The sequence below is a fragment of the Linepithema humile genome, chromosome 1 (assembly GCF_040581485.1).
Source record: "Linepithema humile isolate Giens D197 chromosome 1, Lhum_UNIL_v1.0, whole genome shotgun sequence".
Classification (NCBI taxonomy): Eukaryota; Metazoa; Arthropoda; class Insecta; order Hymenoptera; family Formicidae; genus Linepithema; species Linepithema humile.
The window spans coordinates 22,907,248-22,926,994 of NC_090128.1; the positions used below are offsets into that span (position 1 = coordinate 22,907,248).

At 30.5% G+C, this 19,747-nt stretch overlaps 1 long non-coding RNA gene across 1 annotated transcript; it reads right to left on the bottom strand.

Annotated features, from left to right (window-relative positions):
- Nucleotides 1-954: 954 nt before the first annotated feature.
- LOC136998408 (uncharacterized) lies at nucleotides 955-10,151 on the bottom strand. Its single transcript, XR_010888973.1, has 2 exons — nucleotides 8,970-10,151; nucleotides 955-8,695 (listed from the first exon to the last, which is right to left on the bottom strand). It is a non-coding gene; the product is annotated as an uncharacterized lncRNA (long non-coding RNA).
- Nucleotides 10,152-19,747: the final 9,596 nt, after the last annotated feature.

Below are 19,747 nucleotides of genomic sequence, written 5' to 3' on the forward strand. Positions count from 1 at the left end.
GACTGTGGTCATTACCCGATCGTCACTCGGTAAAATCCTATCTATTAGGGTTCCCGTAGGCAGAATCCAAGTATATGGCTAGCTAGTGCCAGTTTTTATTTCCTACTTTAAACATCTGGAGTCGACTAAAGACTCCGGTTACCGCAAGTTTTGACTTTTATGATTTTTCTGACGACGATAGGCACGCTGACCGACCAAGGTATTTTCAAATATCTATCCCCCTTGCTATTTTTCTCTGTGAGAAAGTTCGAGCTCATGGTGTCTCGTGAGAAAAACAGCTCTGGCGTTATAATATTCTTTAAAAGTTTTTTGTTGGTCCCGTGTTTACTAGGTCTGGTATTTAATAAAAAGAAAAGAATCGTGAAGTCTGATCAGGACGTAACAGTGCTTTAAGAGCAAAAGGACTTTATGAAATTGCGACAGGAGTTGCATTAAAACCGAATAATGATCGTCCTGCGGAAAAACAAGAATGGTTAAAAGATGATGCAACTGCTATGTTCATTCTCACATCTACTCTTGAGGTTACTCAAATCACTTTAATCGAAAATTGTCAGACTTCAAAAGAAATAGTCGACAAATTAGATTCAATTTATGAGCAGAAAAGTGAATTGAATAAAATGTTAGTGCATGAACATTTTCATCAATATGTAATGAATTCAACAGACACTGTCGCAATTTGCAACACGTTGCAAAAGTTGAAAATCTTGCACGTCAAATCAAGGACTATTAGTGAACTGATTAGTGATACAGCAATTATCACGAAAATCATCGGAACTATTCCAATTAAATATAGAAACTTCAGACAAGCTTGGTTATCTACATCAGAAGATAAACAAACACTTATTAATTTGACAACACGTTTACTAGATGAAGAGGCTTTTCTAACTTCCAACGAACAAAAAGAAAATACATTGATCGCATTGTCAAAAACTAAAGAAGGCGATAAAGTTTCAAAGAATCAAAAATCAGGATTTAATAAGAAATCCAATTATGTGCTATAATTGTCAAAAGAAAGGACATTATGCATCTGAATGTAAGGTTTCGAAAAAATTACGTGAAACTAAACAAGATTCGTCGAAAGAAAAACAACAAAGCAATTTTTCAGCTTTTACTGTAAGTAAAGAAGAAAAAGATATGCATATTAAAACTGAAGATGCTTGGATTATAGATAGTGGATCTTCAAAACATATGTCATATCGTCGTGATTTCTTTAATACACTTGATGAAACAATGAAAAATGTAAAAGTTTCACTTGGAGACAATCGACAATTAGACGTCAAAGGAACTGGAATAATTAAAATTCAAAAACTTATAAACAATAAATGGCATGATTCAATAATTGAAAATGTACTTTATGTTCCAGAGCTAAAGAAGAATTTATTTTCTGAAGGAATACTTACAAAGAGAGAAATGAAGATTGTAAAAGAAGAATTTTAACAGAATAATAATGCAGTTTCGAACAATTTCGAATCTTGAAGTAAATACCGTCCAGAAAAATGATTTTAAACTATGGCATAAAAGATTGGCATGAAAGACATATCAATCAGCGTTCCTTATAAAAATTAATCAATGAAGGAGCTTTGAATAAAATAAAATTTACTTCTCAACATCAATTTTTATGTGAAGCATGTATATATGAAAAACAGCATTGTCAATCTTTTACAAAAACAAGAAGTTACATGCACGGAAAACCTTGTGAACGAATCTTCAGCGATTTATGTGGTCCAATATTAGTCACCTCTACAGTGCCGGATCTACACATAAGCTAAATAAGCTACAGCTTAGGGGCTTCACATTATAAGGAGGCCTCCTTAATATAGAAAAAATAACAAAAAATGTATTTTTTGTTAATAAAATTGTTAATAAAATAATAACAGCAAAAAATTATTCAAATAATAAAAAATTATTTTTTATTGTTATAGCCTTTTTTATCAATTATGTTTTTTATATTTATCACAACAAAAAATAATTTATTACAATATTTTTTTGCAAAAAGCCGTAAATTACAAAATTATATATCTCCTTTCTTTTATTTTCTTTTTTTCGGGTTTTCCTATTATAGCTAAAAAAAATATATATATAATATAGATATACAGGGTGTCTGGCAATAATCGCCCCACCGGTCATATACAGGTAGAGGAGGTCAAATCGAGTAGAAAAGTCCTTTACCATTTTTTAATTTTCATAATAAGTACTGAGTAATTAACGAAAAAAGATCGGCGAATCCGCGCGAGTAAAGCGCGCGCGGTGAGAAGGACATCCCACTGCTATGCGATCACTAGGCGCGCGATGAAGCGTTGGGAGGAGCGCTCTACAAATGACAATGGCAACATACGAGCGGCGCGTAACGCTAGATCCTTGTGTCCTAGTGATCGCGTAGCAGTGGGACGTCCTTCTCACCGCGCGCGCTTTACTCGCGCGGATTCGCCGATCTTTTTTCGTTAATTACTCAGTACTTATTATGAAAATTAAAAAATGGTAAAGGACTTTTCTACTCGATTTGACCTCCTCTACCTGTATATGACCGGTGGGGCGATTATTGCCAGACACCCTGTATATACATATATCGGAAACTCTTTATTTGTAACTATGAAGACGGCATGATACATCTGTGGTCTGACGTACCATACCTGCAATTGTTTTTATGTTCAATTGTCTCCGATATCAGAATAGCTAGGTCGCTTGAATGCTTCTCTGACGTAGACAACAGTTTATTTCTGATTTACTTCCGTGCTGGTTCAAGTTTTATTTAAAATTTTTAATTAAAAATGAAAAGAAGTTTTGCAAGTGGATATCAAAAGAGGAAGAAGAAGAAGTTATTAGAAGCTAAATTATCTAATTTACCTCAAATTAACAGTTATTTTAAAATACCAGAAGGAGAATACATGAAGGAGGATTTATTTATTAGGAGTCAACCTGACGTACCAACTATTTCTACAGATATGTCTACAAATATTCCTACAGATACTGCGTCTAATTCTGAAACTGCAGACTGCAGAACAGAAGCTGTTTCTCCTATTATTTCTCAAGATAGTTATATACTAAAAAATAAACAACAAACAAACAATATAAATACGAATAAATAGGCATATCCACGTTCATGCTTTACTCATTTCTTTTCATCTGTTAACTTTCGCTTTCAATTAAAGTTAGTGTTTGCATTTACATGCAATAAAAGCAAAAATGTCAAACAATATAGTAATTATGCAAATTTTATTGTAATTACTAATATAATAAAACATTCTATTCAAATTTTATTTGAAAAATTATTATTATTATAGTTATAAAAAGCATGATTTACAAAGCTAATAATTATTATCGCTAAATTTATTCAGATTTTATTTATTCGATTTTTTGTTCTATTTCTTTAAAATGATTTCCAATTAGCATTATTCTGTAACTTTTTTATTTTATACTTAATTTTTATTGTAAATAATAATATTATAATAATTAATAACAATATAATAATAATTTAATTATGAATAATAAACACGAGAATAAAAAACAATATACGATTTTTTCTTCAAACAATAACAAATAAATATGTGATATATTCACATATAAGTTACAAATATTTTTTTTATCATCTTTTGAACAAATTGAACAAAATACGAACTGAACGTTATTCACATTTATATTTGCATTTATTTTATAGTATTCATATCTTCTAAAAATTATATATAAGAACGGAAATTTGCATTCGTTTTTTCATTCAAGATTTCTTTGATCTATATCCGTTTAAAAAAAAAGAAAACTATATTTGATTATAATATTTTAGACTATAAAATAAGAAGTTCTCAAGAAAATATCAATACAAAATATAGTGATGTCGGTCTATGGAATACTTTAACTAAGGATGATATTTCATTTTGGGTTCAAAAAGGACCTGCTGATTGCCAAAACTGGCAGGATTCATTTGAAAAATCCAAACAGATATATAAAAATCAAGCAAGATATTGCTCTCGAGGGCTTTTCTATTCCACAAAAATTAATGGCGAAAAATATAGTCGAGAATGGTTAGTGTATTCTCCATCAACTGGATGTGTTTATTGTTTTGTATGCAAGCTTTTTTCAAATTCAAACTGCACCTTAGCCAATAATGGCTTTAATGATTGGCGGAACTCCATTGTAATTAAACAACATGAGAATTTAAATTGTCATAGAGCAGCTTTACTCACATATTTAACAAGGAAAGGTGAATCTACTTTAAATACAAAATTAGAAAAACAAATTATGAAAGAACAAAAATATTGGAGGCAAGTACTTCAACGTATTGTTGCAGTCGTATCTACGTTGGCAGAACGAGAATTGCCATTTCGGGGCACTGAAGAAAAATTTGATTCACCTCAAAATGGAAATTTTCTCGGATTATTAGAATTAATTGCTCAATTTGATCCATTTCTCGCTGATCATATAAGCCGTTATGGGAATTCTGGAAAACCATCATATTTATCTAAAACAATATGTAATGAAATTATTGATTTAATGGCTGAAAAAGTAAGAAACTCTATTTTTGAAGATTTAAGAAAAGCAGGATATTTTAGTTTATCTGTTGATTCCACACCTGATTACTCACATATTGATCAATTAACTGTTATTGTAAGATATGTATCTCCTCATGATGGTTATCCCGTCGAACGATTTTTAACATTTATATCAATAGAAAACAATTCTGGAGAAAATTTGGCCAATTTGATATTTAATTATATTATAAATGAGTGTAAAATTGATTTTAACAAATGTAGAAGACAATCCTATGATAACGCAGCCAATATGTCAGGAAGATATAAGGGTATGCAACAAAAAATTTTAGAAAAATATAAATATGCTGTATATATTCCTTGTGCTGGACATTCGTTAAATTTAGTTGGACGCGCTGCAGTTAATTGTTGTATAGATGCAGTAAACTTTTTTGCGATTTTGCAACAAATATACATATTTTTTTCTGCTTCGACAAAACGATGGTCTATTTTAAAATCGAGTTTGAGATCCAATTCTGAAATTCCAAAATGTCTTTCTGATACAAGATGGGAAGCAAATGTTGAGGCTACAAGAGCAGTTTTAAAAAATTACGATTTAATTATTGATGCTTTGAAAACATTTCAAGATAATGAATATGAAAATGGCGAAACTAAAAGAGAAGCATCTATTATTCACGAGAAAATAAAAGAACTTGAATTTATGTTTATGCTTATATTATATAATAATATATTAGAAGAGTTTCAAAAAACCAGCAAAATATTACAAGATCCTCAAACATCATTAAATATATGTTCAAAAATGTATGCATATTTATCAGAGTTTATAAAAAAAAGCAGAAATGATTTCGATAAATTTGAACAAAATGCGAAAGAAAATTAAAAGACGACATAGATTATAAGAACGTAAAGAAAAGAAGAAGATTTAGAAAAGTACAAATTAATGATGGAAGTGCACTCGATATTGATAATCTTTCTCCTAGAGATCGATTCCGAATAAAATCTTTTATCCCTATTATGGACGCTTTAGAAACCAATATACAGAAAAGAGCTGAAGTGTATGAAAATATTTCAAACAAATTTTCATTTCTTCTAAATTTTGATCTAAAAGACAACAAATTGACAGAAAATGTAAAAGTATTAGTAAATAATTACCCTGATGATATAGATGAAAATTTATGCGAAGAGATAAAACATTTTCACTTATATATAAAAAAAAAATTATTTTGAAATAAAAGACTATACTTTTCAAAGCTTATATAATATAATAATAAAAGATAATGTGCAGTCAGTTTTTCCAAATGTCGAAACTATATTTCGAATTTTTCTAACTTTAATGATAAGTAATTGCTCTGGAGAAAGATCATTTAGCAGGCTGAAAAGAGTAAAAAATGAATGTCGTGCAAGCATGCTGCAAAGAAAACTATGTTCTTTGAGTATTTTATATATAGAGAGTGATAAACTGAGAACTTTGTCATTTGAAGATATTGTAACAGACTTCGCAATAAGAAAAGCACGAAAACGAATGTTTTAAATAAAATTGGATCCCGATATTGTATACTATTCGTTTGTAATGTGAGTTGCAATAAATGCGGACATATATATTTGTATATACATAGGTATGTATATTGTTGTATATTATGTTTTGTTATTTCTATAAGTCCGCTACAATAGGTTTTTTTTTTTTTTTTTCTCAAACTATCGCAAAAATTAAATTTTCAAGAAATATGGGGGCCTCTTTAAAATCATAGCTTAGGGGCCACAAAATCGTACATCCGACCCTGCACCTCTATTGAAAGTGCAAACTATTTTACATTATTCAAAGACGATTATTCAGGATATCGTATTGTATCGTTTCTAAAACACAAATCTGATTTATTGGAAGTATTCAAAGAATTCACAAGATTAGTGAAAAATAAGAAGGGTTATTCTGTTAAAATTCTTCACACAGACAATGAAACAAAGTAATATAAAAGTTATTTTAAAAAAACGCTTCTCAAATTTTAACTTTGAAAACAAATATCTCAGTGAAGATGCGTTGTAGAAAAAAATTTTATAGCAACTTATGAGGTTATTTTTATCTGTTCTACATGCCCACGAGAGATTGCCCACCTTTACCGAAACACCTTGTATATTGCCCTCTTCATTTTTCACCAAAATAATACACAAAATAACATAAAATAGAAATAATATTAAATAAAAGGAAGATGTACCTTCATCATTTCTTTGAACTTAATATTCCAATTATAAAAATTAATATAATAATTTATTTGTTATCAAGATGTCAATATAAAGGTGTTTAAACATTTAAAAAATTTATGGAAAATTTAAAAGATTTTACTTGGAAAGAACAAAGTATCTCATAAAACTGTAGAAAACTTTACTATCTCGATCGTGAAAGTTATTATCTATACATTTAAACATCTAAACGCCTGTACTTTTAATATAATACTTTATTTGCGCAAAAAATTTCTTTCATTTTTCAAAAGAAAATCTTGCTGTTTGCTCACCCGAAGTTTTGTCATTATCTTTGTCACCGACAAACTGCAAACTCACTGTCAAAGCAGAAGTTTCAAAATTTATCGATGTAAAGAAATAAAAAGAATACAAAATTTATATAAAATTATTTAATCTTGCCTATCCAAAAATCCTACCTAATAAAACAATTCTATCTGATAGAAAATTCTACCTAATAAAAGATGTAGAAAACTCGTGTAAATCAAATAAACCGAGTAACGCGGATAGAGATAATGATTTAACGATTAACGATTTAATTCATAAGTATCGATTTAATATCACGTTATACGCATTTTCGTGTACGCAAATGACATCTCTCACTTGAGAGAATTCCGAGGATAACGACCTCGGCGTTTTTCGAGTGATGCTTAGCGCAGAGCTCAGCTCAGTTACCGCTATTTGCATCGAAAATCCGAGAGCAATTGTCTCGATGTTTCTCGCAGGACGCTAGCGCAGAGCTCGGCTCAGTTTCCGCTAGTTGCGTCCGAAATTTGTATTGATAGCCGACCATTGTTCAATGTTCGATCATATCAATGTTTCGAGATCCGTGCTCGACCATCATCAATGGGACCACGAATTTCGAAAGTCCATGCTCAACCATGGGATCAACACTGGAACTACCGACGATTAACATATACCAACTTCTATTTCTTTTTTCTTTTTTTATAAAAAGTGATAAAGAGAAAAAGTACATTAATTAATTAAATTATTTAACACAATGCAGCAAATCACAGAAAAAAATCTCAACAAATACGTTATAAATTTAAATAATTATTCTAAAAAGAATAAACCGGTCATTTTGACCGCTTTGGTAGTTTTAGTGTTAAGCCATAGGACCACGGATGCATGGGTAGGCTAGGAAAGATTGCGAAGAAATTGACGTATAGCAAGAATAAATATATATTTCAAAATTGTAAATAAATTGTTAATAAAAAATGCACTCCTTTTTTATTAAATAAATTATTTCAAATATATCATAATTCATTAATATATTTACGTTTGTGTAAAAGAATTTTCTTTTTCATTTTTAATTTACATTTGTGATACATTTGTGGTACATATGTATTTAAAAATTTTCTTACTTTTGCTTTTCAACGCCAATTTATAATATTTAATCCTGGAAAGATATAAAAAAATAAACCACTTACCGTAGGGAAAGAAAAAATGAAAGTACACATTTACACACAGAAAAGGAATTTTGCTAGCCGCAATAAAATAATCGTTGCTATTGCATGTTAAATATGTTAGCGATAAAATTTCGCTATTGTAACTACTTTTACAGATTATTCAATATGCAACAAATCTGGTTTGTTCAAAAAATCGACAAATTTTGAGATGAGAAAACAAGTTAAAATTCGCTGTTACAACAAAATAATAAATTTTTAAAAAATTTATTTTACTATTGCAATGAATTGTCGCCATTAATACAAACTTTGATAATAAGATAAAAATAAATTTCTTATTATATATTAGCAATATAATTTGCAGATTTAACAAAACTAATTTCGGTAAATAAAATTATTATCTATAACAAATCTTTTTGTTGTTCAAATAATAATTAACTGTAAGAAATGTCTCGCGTCTATATATTTTCACACTATTATTCGGTCCGTTATCTTAATAATAAAAGATAAATTAAACTAACTCACCGATCGATGCGCAGCAGCGGAGTTGTCGTTCTGTTGATCTGCATAGTTGATCTGTAAAACACGAAATAAATCAAAATTATAGCAGCGTTCACAATATGAAATATTTTTGAAATCATAAAAAATATTGAGTACATTGAACTTTTAATTCGTTTTCTAAGCAAATATGAAATAAAAAAATTATTAAAAAAGTTTAATTATTTAAATAAAAAGTAAAAAAATATGCAAATAAATTTTAATAATGATAAATATTAACTAATGTAAATATTTTGTCTTTCAAATATTTTAATGTACAATATTTTCAACAAATAAATAAATTATTGCTTACCGTAAAGTTGCTCCGCCGGCGCCCGATGCTCCTCCTGAGCCTCCTCCTCCTCTCAGTGGTCCTTCGAAGCACTCACATTGAATCTCACGCGTTCGCGGCGCATGCATTGCTCGCATGCGTACCTGAATACGAAAATCGCGCGATACTTAAAACGGCACTCCCGACATCACAGGCGAATCGAACCGAATTGTCCAAGCTGTGACGTTACGCGCGAATTCCGTCCGTGTTTCAGACGACCACATTTACCAATTGGGGCACGATTCTCTCAAAACAGAAGGCAAAGATAAGCTCGAAGAAGATGAGGTGATTAGTCATCCAATCAACGGACTAGATACAAGGCATCTGAAAAGCAATCGGTAGCGTTTGACTAACTCCGGTAGCCGTCCTCGACTACCTTCGACAGTCCGGCTATCTGTACAACTAGCGCGCTGCACGTAGAACCGAAGATTGCCCTGCCGTAGTCGAGATTTTATGATTGAAACCGACCTTTCCCTCCCCCGAGCCAAGCCTAAAGTAAAAAAAAATCGTGTCCCAATATTTGTCATACAGCAAAAATGCGTTCATCTATAGATTCGCTATAACTCTCGGCATTAACGGCACTCCCGACGCGCATTTTGTTATACTAAACGACGGAACGAATATATTTTGTAGCACCGATTACGCGTACAAAGTTGATCTGTAAAATAAAAAAATAAATGCAGATTAGTGTTTGAAATAATTAATATTTATAAAATAATTACTGCGCACATTAAACCATATATTCGTTTATTTATGTGCACACGTCTAAACAAAGAATTAAATTTTTAAATTTAAATTTAACTCAAATTTACTTGAAATAAATTAAGGAATATAATTGTATTATTCACTTAAGCTTCTGAAGCTTTGTTACATCATATTGTGATCATTCTGTGTGTAATACGGATACATAGTTTTATCTTTTATTTTAATCAAAATAGCTCTTTGATTGAAACAATACTGGTGTTTTAAATCAGCCCCTGCACTATTATTTTAAAAAAATAACTTTTTTAACGATAAATTACTTACCACAATGTTGTTTTGCCGTCGCCTGATGCCTCCTAGCCCTCCTCCTCCTCTCAATTGTCCATCGATGGCTGCTCCTTTTTGGAGCACTCATTCGCGAAAACACGGTTAATTACAAACGCGCGATCTTTGTCATGATGACAAAGGTAAACTCGAACAACGCGATCGTGCGAGGCTACAATTCGATATATAGCAGAAGCAACAGCAGAGAAGAGAAATTGAAAATTGCGTAATTAACTTTTCGCTTTATCCGTCGCGACTATGTTACATGTAAACTACTTTTCGTGCTTCTCGCACATGAGAATTAATACAAATTAGTAATTAGTTGTAAGGAATAATCTTTAATATGTGTCTTCATTTGAAAAGTAATACGGTAAGGAGAGCGATACGAAAAGACTCATTGCCGTCTGCTCTGGTTCAGTGTCCTTGGGCAAATGATAATAAGGTTATAACGCGCTAAGAGTACGCCGCGATGTAAATCGCAAGAAACAAAACTCTCCTTGACGACACGCGCTAAAGCATTTCGATGCTAGCTCGCGATGTCGGGGATCGTTTTTGTTTTTCGTGATCTACGGCACGGCGTATGTTGTCTTGCGCGCTATCACCTTATTCACATTCTTATTCGAATACGTCACAGAGCAAGCAAAAACTTTTCTTTAATATTCTCCTTGCCGTATTATTCCTCACAATCACAACAGATATTAGATTATTTCTTACAAATAATTGTCGATTTATATTACATCTCATGTACGGGAAGCGCGAAAAACTTGCGAAAGTGTGTAACGTTAATGAATGATATGAAAGTGGTTTAGGCATAGCATAGCTGCGACGAGTAGTAAGCAAAATTGACTGCGCAATTTTCGATTTTTCTTTGCTGTCGTTGCCTGTTGTGAGAATCAAATAAATCATAGTTTCATACAATCGCGTATTTTTCGAATTTTCCTTTATTATGATATGACAAAGAAAAGCGCGATTGCATGAAACTATGATCCGTTTCATTCTCACAGCAGGCAACAACAATAGAAAGATATCAAAAGTTGCGCAGTCAATTTTGCTACCATTCGTCTTGGCTATGATATACCTAAATTATTTTTACAAAATTTCCGTGATTTCCGAAGATGAGAAATAGTATGAATCGGCAACTTTTGTTTGTAGAAAATAATCTTTTAATATCAATCGCAATTACGATTTGAAAAACAATATGATAAGGAGAACGATACAGAGTTATTTCCGCTGCCGTGTGCTCCGCGCGAATGCCGTCGTGCGAATGTGAGCAAATTATTACACGCAAGGACAATAAGTACGCAAGATAACAGCGCGCGCACGCGTCTTAGATCACGAAAAATAATCTTCGACGCTAGTGCCGAAATTACTCACATGTAGTGTTAGGATTTTGTTTTTGAATCTTGTTTTTTGCGTGTTATTATCTTACCAGAGCAGCAAAAGTTTCTTCGTATCGTACTTTTCACCATATTAATTCTCAAATAGCGATCGCGATACATATTAGAAGATTATTTTCTACAGTAAAATCCCGATTTATATTAATTCACGCACACGAAAAACATGGAAAGTAGTTTAGGTATAGCATAGTCGCGACGGGTTAAGCGAAAAATTAATTACGCTGTTTTCAATTTCTTTTCTATGCCATTGCTTTGCTATGTGTCGAATAGTAGCCTCATGCGCGATCGTGTTTTTCGAGTTTTCCTTTGTCGTTATAACAAAGTGTCGTGCGTTCATAATTAACCGTGTTTTCGCGAGTGAGTGTGGCATAAAAGAGCAGCTATCGATGGATGGTGAGGAGGAGGAAGCCCAGGCGGTATCATGCGACGGCGGAGCAACTATAAAGGTATTGTATAATATATAATTTATTATTTATTTATTATCTATTTGAAGAATACTTATCTTAATGATTATGCAGTACTTTTTTCACATGTAATATAACTAGCTATATGTATAATATAATATGTACCAAATGTATATTTTAGACTATTTAAAAAGGATTAGAATTTTCAGTAAAATATCTATACTATTTAATATTTATAAATGGCAAATATTTTTTACATGTTTAAAATTTTTAATTATTGCTTTAATTTAAACATTGTTTTGTATTTTATAGATTAACGTAGACTACAACTCCACTGTACATCGTGTACCGGTGAGTAAAAATCAAATTATTCTTGTTTTATTAAAGTATTGTTATATTAAAGTAACGGATTTATGAAAATTATGTTAATGAATGTAGATATGTTTATGAAGTAAAAAGAATTCAAAATTAAAAGTATTAAAAAATATTAAGTAAATACAATATTTCATAGATCTGTTGCTTTAAGATGGATAATCAACGATAAATTAATTGATATTTCACTTTGGAATTCATGCAATTATTTGTCGCTTTATTATATGTATAATGAAGATATACATAAGCTTATAAAACAATCTTCTTTACTACTTTCATTATTTCGTTATTTTATCATATCATAAAATGTTAACTACGAGATATAAGATTGACTGAAAATTTTAAAATACACACAGAAAGAAAAAAGAGAAAACATAGAAAATGCTTTTTATAAAGTTTTAAGTAAAATATAAAGTTTTTAGTTAAATATTTCTTTATGGTGTTTTCATACGTTAAATAGAGCTATACTAAGTATACTCTACAAGTCTAAGAAAGAAGGGTTTGTGGATTTATTTATGAAATATTCATATACTATTTTAAAATATATATTAGACATTCTATTGTGCATGACGCTTATTTTAGAGTCTTGCAATTTATTATAAAACAAACTTTGCAGAAAAATTTGTCTTAATACATAATGCACAAATCTAGTTAATATATTTCTGACATTAAAAGTTTGGATTGAACAATAAATATTTAATTTATGTATTTAAGATTAACGTTTATTCATAAATGTACAGAGACTGCCAACCAAATATCTATCAATAAATACATGTATACAATTAATTTTTAACATGTATACAAAGAATTTTTAATCGCGTTAGACGTTAGAAAAAAAATTTGCAAATTTCTTTGTAATTATATTGCAGTTAAAATTGATACGAACGCTATAATTCTTTATAATTACATTTTATCTCAAAGTACATACATAGTTTTTATAATATGTTGGACTGAATATCGTTCAGTATAATTAATCGAGATTGCTAGAATTGTAATTTTGTAATTTATTGTTCTAAAATTTTTGTATTTTTTTATTTGCTGAATTTTTGTATGAACTTTCACGATTGTGCTAGTTTTGTATCTTTCTATACAAGGCAAATTTCTTATTCAACGAACACTTTTAGTTTATGTGATCATCGGAGATTTGTTTACGGCATTTTGTAAAAATAAAATTAAAAAAACGATTTGTGGGAAAATATGCGCATGAAAAATTAATAGTTCGATAATTTTATATACGATTGTAGTAATCAGTAAGTGTTCGTTGAATAAGAAATTTGCCTTGTATAGAAAGATACAAAACTAGCACAATCGTGAAAGTTCATACAAAAATTCAGCAAATAAAAAAATACAAAAATTTTAGAACAATAAATTACAAAATTACAATTCTAGCAATCTCGATTAATTATACTGAACGATATTCAGTCCAACATATTATAAAAACTATGTATGTACTTTGAGATAAAATGTAATTATAAAGAATTATAGCGTTCGTATCAATTTTAACTGCAATATAATTACAAAGAAATTTGCAAATTTTTTTTCTAACGTCTAACGCGATTAAAAATTCTTTGTATACATGTTAAAAATTAATTGTATACATGTATTTATTGATAGATATTTGGTTGGCAGTCTCTGTACATTTATGAATAAACGTTAATCTTAAATACATAAATTAAATATTTATTGTTCAATCCAAACTTTTAATGTCAGAAATATATTAACTAGATTTGTGCATTATGTATTAAGACAAATTTTTCTGCAAAGTTTGTTTTATAATAAATTGCAAGACTCTAAAATAAGCGTCATGCACAATAGAATGTCTAATATATATTTTAAAATAGTATATGAATATTTCATAAATAAATCCACAAACCCTTCTTTCTTAGACTTGTAGAGTATACTTAGTATAGCTCTATTTAACGTATGAAAACACCATAAAGAAATATTTAACTAAAAACTTTATATTTTACTTAAAACTTTATAAAAAGCATTTTCTATGTTTTCTCTTTTTTCTTTCTGTGTGTATTTTAAAATTTTCAGTCAATCTTATATCTCGTAGTTAACATTTTATGATATGATAAAATAACGAAATAATGAAAGTAGTAAAGAAGATTGTTTTATAAGCTTATGTATATCTTCATTATACATATAATAAAGCGACAAATAATTGCATGAATTCCAAAGTGAAATATCAATTAATTTATCGTTGATTATCCATCTTAAAGCAACAGATCTATGAAATATTGTATTTACTTAATATTTTTTAATACTTTTAATTTTGAATTCTTTTTACTTCATAAACATATCTACATTCATTAACATAATTTTCATAAATCCGTTACTTTAATATAACAATACTTTAATAAAACAAGAATAATTTGATTTTTACTCACCGGTACACGATGTACAGTGGAGTTGTAGTCTACGTTAATCTATAAAATACAAAACAATGTTTAAATTAAAGCAATAATTAAAAATTTTAAACATGTAAAAAATATTTGCCATTTATAAATATTAAATAGTATAGATATTTTACTGAAAATTCTAATCCTTTTTAAATAGTCTAAAATATACATTTGGTACATATTATATTATACATATAGCTAGTTATATTACATGTGAAAAAAGTACTGCATAATCATTAAGATAAGTATTCTTCAAATAGATAATAAATAAATAATAAATTATATATTATACAATACCTTTATAGTTGCTCCGCCGTCGCATGATACCGCCTGGGCTTCCTCCTCCTCACCATCCATCGATAGCTGCTCTTTTATGCCACACTCACTCGCGAAAACACGGTTAATTATGAACGCACGACACTTTGTTATAACGACAAAGGAAAACTCGAAAAACACGATCGCGCATGAGGCTACTATTCGACACATAGCAAAGCAATGGCATAGAAAAGAAATTGAAAACAGCGTAATTAATTTTTCGCTTAACCCGTCGCGACTATGCTATACCTAAACTACTTTCCATGTTTTTCGTGTGCGTGAATTAATATAAATCGGGATTTTACTGTAGAAAATAATCTTCTAATATGTATCGCGATCGCTATTTGAGAATTAATATGGTGAAAAGTACGATACGAAGAAACTTTTGCTGCTCTGGTAAGATAATAACACGCAAAAAACAAGATTCAAAAACAAAATCCTAACACTACATGTGAGTAATTTCGGCACTAGCGTCGAAGATTATTTTTCGTGATCTAAGACGCGTGCGCGCGCTGTTATCTTGCGTACTTATTGTCCTTGCGTGTAATAATTTGCTCACATTCGCACGACGGCATTCGCGCGGAGCACACGGCAGCGGAAATAACTCTGTATCGTTCTCCTTATCATATTGTTTTTCAAATCGTAATTGCGATTGATATTAAAAGATTATTTTCTACAAACAAAAGTTGCCGATTCATACTATTTCTCATCTTCGGAAATCACGGAAATTTTGTAAAAATAATTTAGGTATATCATAGCCAAGACGAATGGTAGCAAAATTGACTGCGCAACTTTTGATATCTTTCTATTGTTGTTGCCTGCTGTGAGAATGAAACGGATCATAGTTTCATGCAATCGCGCTTTTCTTTGTCATATCATAATAAAGGAAAATTCGAAAAATACGCGATTGTATGAAACTATGATTTATTTGATTCTCACAACAGGCAACGACAGCAAAGAAAAATCGAAAATTGCGCAGTCAATTTTGCTTACTACTCGTCGCAGCTATGCTATGCCTAAACCACTTTCATATCATTCATTAACGTTACACACTTTCGCAAGTTTTTCGCGCTTCCCGTACATGAGATGTAATATAAATCGACAATTATTTGTAAGAAATAATCTAATATCTGTTGTGATTGTGAGGAATAATACGGCAAGGAGAATATTAAAGAAAAGTTTTTGCTTGCTCTGTGACGTATTCGAATAAGAATGTGAATAAGGTGATAGCGCGCAAGACAACATACGCCGTGCCGTAGATCACGAAAAACAAAAACGATCCCCGACATCGCGAGCTAGCATCGAAATGCTTTAGCGCGTGTCGTCAAGGAGAGTTTTGTTTCTTGCGATTTACATCGCGGCGTACTCTTAGCGCGTTATAACCTTATTATCATTTGCCCAAGGACACTGAACCAGAGCAGACGGCAATGAGTCTTTTCGTATCGCTCTCCTTACCGTATTACTTTTCAAATGAAGACACATATTAAAGATTATTCCTTACAACTAATTACTAATTTGTATTAATTCTCATGTGCGAGAAGCACGAAAAGTAGTTTACATGTAACATAGTCGCGACGGATAAAGCGAAAAGTTAATTACGCAATTTTCAATTTCTCTTCTCTGCTGTTGCTTCTGCTATATATCGAATTGTAGCCTCGCACGATCGCGTTGTTCGAGTTTACCTTTGTCATCATGACAAAGATCGCGCGTTTGTAATTAACCGTGTTTTCGCGAATGAGTGCTCCAAAAAGGAGCAGCCATCGATGGACAATTGAGAGGAGGAGGAGGGCTAGGAGGCATCAGGCGACGGCAAAACAACATTGTGGTAAGTAATTTATCGTTAAAAAAGTTATTTTTTTAAAATAATAGTGCAGGGGCTGATTTAAAACACCAGTATTGTTTCAATCAAAGAGCTATTTTGATTAAAATAAAAGATAAAACTATGTATCCGTATTACACACAGAATGATCACAATATGATGTAACAAAGCTTCAGAAGCTTAAGTGAATAATACAATTATATTCCTTAATTTATTTCAAGTAAATTTGAGTTAAATTTAAATTTAAAAATTTAATTCTTTGTTTAGACGTGTGCACATAAATAAACGAATATATGGTTTAATGTGCGCAGTAATTATTTTATAAATATTAATTATTTCAAACACTAATCTGCATTTATTTTTTTATTTTACAGATCAACTTTGTACGCGTAATCGGTGCTACAAAATATATTCGTTCCGTCGTTTAGTATAACAAAATGCGCGTCGGGAGTGCCGTTAATGCCGAGAGTTATAGCGAATCTATAGATGAACGCATTTTTGCTGTATGACAAATATTGGGACACGATTTTTTTTTACTTTAGGCTTGGCTCGGGGGAGGGAAAGGTCGGTTTCAATCATAAAATCTCGACTACGGCAGGGCAATCTTCGGTTCTACGTGCAGCGCGCTAGTTGTACAGATAGCCGGACTGTCGAAGGTAGTCGAGGACGGCTACCGGAGTTAGTCAAACGCTACCGATTGCTTTTCAGATGCCTTGTATCTAGTCCGTTGATTGGATGACTAATCACCTCATCTTCTTCGAGCTTATCTTTGCCTTCTGTTTTGAGAGAATCGTGCCCCAATTGGTAAATGTGGTCGTCCGAAACGCGGACGGAATTCGCGCGTAACGTCACAGCTTGGACAATTCGGTTCGATTCGCCTGTGATGTCGGGAGTGCCGTTTTAAGTATCGCGCGATTTTCGTATTCAGGTACGCATGCGAGCAATGCATGCGCCGCGAACGCGTGAGATTCAATGTGAGTGCTTCGAAGGACCACTGAGAGGAGGAGGAGGCTCAGGAGGAGCATCGGGCGCCGGCGGAGCAACTTTACGGTAAGCAATAATTTATTTATTTGTTGAAAATATTGTACATTAAAATATTTGAAAGACAAAATATTTACATTAGTTAATATTTATCATTATTAAAATTTATTTGCATATTTTTTTACTTTTTATTTAAATAATTAAACTTTTTTAATAATTTTTTTATTTCATATTTGCTTAGAAAACGAATTAAAAGTTCAATGTACTCAATATTTTTTATGATTTCAAAAATATTTCATATTGTGAACGCTGCTATAATTTTGATTTATTTCGTGTTTTACAGATCAACTATGCAGATCAACAGAACGACAACTCCGCTGCTGCGCATCGATCGGTGAGTTAGTTTAATTTATCTTTTATTATTAAGATAACGGACCGAATAATAGTGTGAAAATATATAGACGCGAGACACTTTGCAGATCGTATAATTTTTATTGTCTTATAGTAATTATATCAAAATTTTATTCTCTCGTAGTTTTTAAAACCTTTCAAAAAAAGCTGTCGTATATATTATATATTAACCTTCCAAAAAATTTATCTTCCACAAAAAAATGTATATATATTAACAAATAACAAACCTTTCAAAAAAAGTTGTTGTATATATAACCAAATAAAAATTTGCTATATATTCTGCCTATAAAAGAGGTGATATCAGAAAATGACGCCAAGTTTAAATAAAAAACCTTTCAAAAAAAGTTGTATGTATATATTTAAAAAAAAGTTGTATATACCAAATAAAAATTCGCTATATATTCTGTCTATAAAAGAGGTGATATCAGAAAATGACGCCAAGTTTAAATAAAAAACCTTTTAAAAAAACTTGTATGTATATATATTACGAAAAAGGATTATATTTATTATATTTAATTATATTTATTATATTTATTTATTAAAAAATTTTTCAAATTTAATCAAAATAAAAAAATATTACAAAATTTCGCAAAAAACTTGGCGCTGCTGTACTAAACTATTAACTTACATAAGATTTGCATCGCAATACTTTAACATGCTCCTAATCATTCCAACATACTTTAATCTATAGTATATGTGACGTAATACTATAGTTTAGTTTGGATTATTAGAACGAGTAGGAGCATGTTAGAGCAAGCGATGCAAACAAATTTCGGCTCAAACAGACTAGAGCGACGAAGCGGCAAGTGGCGATGCTATAGCTAATCAACTTACAATTTTACCGTAAGAACAAGAGTTTAATTGGCTATCGCGTCGCCGTTTGCCGCTCTGGTCAGTTTGAGTCATTATAACACTTAATCATGTAAATTGTAAAATTATTGCTCATTTTCATTCTCTATAATATTTTAAGATGTATTTAACATGTAGTTCAGTACAGCAGCGCCAAGTTTTTTGCGAAATTTTGTAATATTTTTTTATTTTGATTAAATTTGAAAAATTTTTTAATAAATAAATATAATAAATATAATTAAATATAATAAATATAATCCTTTTTCGTAATATATATACATACAAGTTTTTTTAAAAGGTTTTTTATTTAAACTTGGCGTCATTTTCTGATATCACCTCTTTTATAGACAGAATATATAGCGAATTTTTATTTGGTATATACAACTTTTTTTTAAATATATACATACAACTTTTTTTGAAAGGTTTTTTATTTAAACTTGGCGTCATTTTCTGATATCACCTCTTTTATAGGCAGAATATATAGCAAATTTTTATTTGGTTATATATACAACAACTTTTTTTGAAAGGTTTGTTATTTGTTAATATATATACATTTTTTTGTGGAAGATAAATTTTTTGGAAGGTTAATATATAATATATACGACAGCTTTTTTTGAAAGGTTTATATATACAACAACTTTTTTTTGGAAGATTTGCGTGCACTTGGCGCCTTTTCTTTACCTTTTTTTAAAAAGGTAATTTGTTGATTTTCAAATATACAACAACTTTTTTGTTAGGTAAAATACACAACAACTTTTTTGGAAGGTTTGCGTGTATATTT